This window comes from Elaeis guineensis, chromosome 4 (genome assembly GCF_000442705.2).
Source record: "Elaeis guineensis isolate ETL-2024a chromosome 4, EG11, whole genome shotgun sequence".
Lineage (NCBI taxonomy): Eukaryota > Viridiplantae > Streptophyta > Magnoliopsida > Arecales > Arecaceae > Elaeis > Elaeis guineensis.
Window position 1 is genome coordinate 37,511,006 of NC_025996.2, and position 3,551 is coordinate 37,514,556.

Here is a 3,551-nt window from a genome sequence, read left to right on the forward strand (position 1 = left end):
GGAAAACCCATCACCTCTTTTCTGGCACGCACATTCAAAAGCTTATCCGATGTGTCTTTGTTGGTTTTGGTAGGACGTAAGTCTAAGTCAACAAATGTCAATTCTCTTTTATAATATTCAATCTAATATAATAATATATATATATATATATATATATATATATATATATTAAAATAGGAATTTCTCAATAGAGAAGTTTTTATGAGATACGTGGAATGGTGCCGGTCCACGAAAATGCTGCGCAAGGTTGCTTAAAAGCGCATCGATTAGCCCATACACATCCCACATACGAAGCCTTTATATGCACATGCATGCATCAAATCTCATGATGGATAACAAGCGATGCCACCCTTGTGTTTTAGGACATATGCATGTGCATGCATTAAATCCCACGATGGATAACACGCCACGCTACCTTTCTGTTTCACTAATTCTGGATTGCACGCTCCAGAATTTGCCACGCTGCGTGCGGATGTGGCCAGCCACCCACAAGAAGCCATCCAACCTCATCTCTCTCTCTCTCTGACACTCTTTTCTTCTCTCTCTATTCCCTAATCTAATATTTCTAATGCCCTCTCTCTCACACAACCAGTTACTTTTCCCTTCTTTCTTCTCGAGGGTGGAGGGTGATGCAGTGGTAATGTATTCAATGCGATGATGCAGCCATCGGCATACCGTGACAGACTGGAAATGAGAAAGATGAAAAAAAGAAAGAAAGAAAAAATAATATTTATATATTTTGATTCATTAATCTATATATATAAATATAGGCGGTGCAAAAACTTCATCATAAAATTGTATACCTTGAAATATAAGGTTTTCTTGCAAATCATGATCCTCAATGAATCCGATCACTAGAATACTCAAAAATTAATCTTAAAATTTAAAAAATATATATAATAAAATAAATTGATCTAAAGAGAGGGAGGTTGTCATATCATCAAGCTTAGCATGAAAAAAAGGTTGTTATCAAGGAGCTTTATAATCAAAGATCAGTATCTTATGAACAGATACAATGATATTACGATGCAGTAGACGAATCATAGCATACAGTTAATTTACCATCACATACGATTAAATTAACATAACACACGGTTAATTTATCATTGTATACAGTTAAATAAAGATAATACTTAGTTAATTTGCTATTGTACATAGTCATATATGTATGGTATACAGTTAAATTGTCACTGTATATGGTTAAATTAACATGGTACACAGTTAACTAAATATGATATAAGTTAATTTATTACTGCATATAGTTAAATAAATATGATATACAGTTAATTTGCTATTGTATATAGTTATATATGCATAGTACATAGTTAAATTAACATGGTACATAGTTAATTTATCATTGTATATAATTAAATTAACATAGTATATAGTTACATTGCTACTGTACATAGTAAATTAGCATCGTACATAGTTAATTTATCGCTGCACAGTTAAATTAACATAGTATATAATTAAATTAATACTGTACAGTTAAATAAATATGGTACATAATTTACTAATGTATACAGTTACATATACATGGTATATAGTTAAACTGGCACGGTACATAGTTAAATTAATACAGTACATAGTTAACTAAATATAATATAATTCATTTATCATTACATATAATTAAATAAATATGATACATAGTTAATTTACTATTATATACAGTTTTATATATATAGTACATAGTTAAATTAATAAAGTATATAGTTAATTTACCATTGCATATAGTTAAATTAACATGATATACAGTTAATTTGCCATTGCACATAGTTAACGTAACATGGTATATAATTTTTGTCATTACATCCTTGAGCAGCTTCTTGACGTACTCCCTTGACTCCTTCACCCCCATGAGCTTCAGATATGTAGTCTTATCGCTGACCAGATTCTTCCCGACCATCTTCTCCAACTCCTCCGATGACTGGATTATATCGAGGATGCTATCCACTACTTAGAACAACAATCCAATACATCTAGAATATCGCTGTAGCAGCTTGATCTGGTCATTGGAGCTCCTGCCGACAAATCGCTTCTATGATCGCTGAGGCCTCTAGTAGGAAGGTGGTCTTATGGAGATGGATGAATTCAAGCCGATCGAGGCCAAAGGGGACTGCTAGCCTTGTGGACTTGATGTCCACCATCTGGCTAGCAACTAATCCTTTGGGCTTGATGGAGCGGGAGAGCTCAGCGACCCCATAGATGATGTGAGCAGGTGGGATTGGGTTGTCGGTTAGGTAGGAGGCGGGGTCGGCGAGGTGGTCGAAGGTGAGGGTGAGGAGGGCATCACCGGCGAGGATGGTGATGGGCTCATCGAAGATGCGGTGGTTGGAGGGCTTGCCATGGTGGAAGTCATTGTCATCCATGCAAGGAAGGTCGTTGTGAATGAGGGACATGGTTTGGACCATGTTGATGGCGACGGTGGGGAGCATGCATGGCTTAGTGCTTGCGGCCGCCAATGAGCTCACAGGTGGCGAGGGATAGGATGGGGTAAACATGCTTGCCACTGACGAGGAGGGAGTAGCGCATCACCTCATGGATGCGCTCAAGATGGTCGACGAGGATGGTGGTGTCCAGGGCCCGGTGCATAAAATTAGCCTTTTGGAGCATGTACTCCTTAAAGTCGAACTTCATCGGCCTAGTAGCAGCGGTGGAGGCATAGACCTTCATGGCCACCCAAGGAGGGTGCGGGTGAGGTGGCCACAGGTGGCGGCAGAGGCAGAGGAGGATGGGGGCTGGAAGGAAGAAGAGGGGGAGGAGGAGGAGCGGTTAGGGAGATGGGCCGAAGAGTCCACCACTGGGCTGCAGAGGAGATGAAATACCGATGCCATTTTCTTACTCTGCAGTTTTCTTCTCCTCTATTCATTTTGAATTAAATTTTCGTATTTGATTTGAGGATAATTTCCTCTGATGAGGGCTGTACCTTAAACTTTCCTCTGATGGGAGCCACTGACAGGTGGCTACCGATCAAAACTTCGTGAAGCGGGCTACCGCCGTTTGATACCAGAGCCCGGCCCATATTATTATTGGGCCCAGCTGGGAAGGGGAAGCCCCTTTCCGTTATTTAAAACAGTTTCATAGAAAACAAAAGGAGGATAGATCATCTGTTTCTCACAACCACACCGAGACCCGCTGCCCCCCACTGCGAGTTGCAGTGTCTTCCTCTCTCGCATGCACCCGAGCTTCCTCCTTCACCATCTTTCAGCCTCCCTCACAACGTTGTGCATGTGCTCGAGCTACCACCGTCGCTCACGCCTCTGACAACCACCGCCATATTCATCCCCTCTTTATCTTGTTCCGTTCTCTCTCTCTCTCTTTCTCTCTCTCTCTTCCGTTCTCCTTTCTCCCTACTTGTGGCGGACAACCTTGGGAAAAGGACAGAACCATCTCCTTACTCTCTCTCTCTCTCTCTCCCCCCTCCCTTCCTCTCCTTCTCCCTCTGCTTATGGGCACACCTGTGGAGGAAGTGCATGGGTGAGAGGTACTAGTCCCTCTCTCTTCCACCTCTCCCATTTTCTCTCTCTCTCTCTCCTTTTCATTATCTCTCT

General features: G+C 40.9%; 1 pseudogene; it reads right to left on the reverse strand.

Annotated features, from left to right (window-relative positions):
• Window positions 1–411: 411 nt before the first annotated feature.
• LOC140857317 (geranylgeranyl pyrophosphate synthase 7, chloroplastic-like) lies at window positions 412–2,834 on the reverse strand (annotated as a pseudogene).
• Window positions 2,835–3,551: the final 717 nt, after the last annotated feature.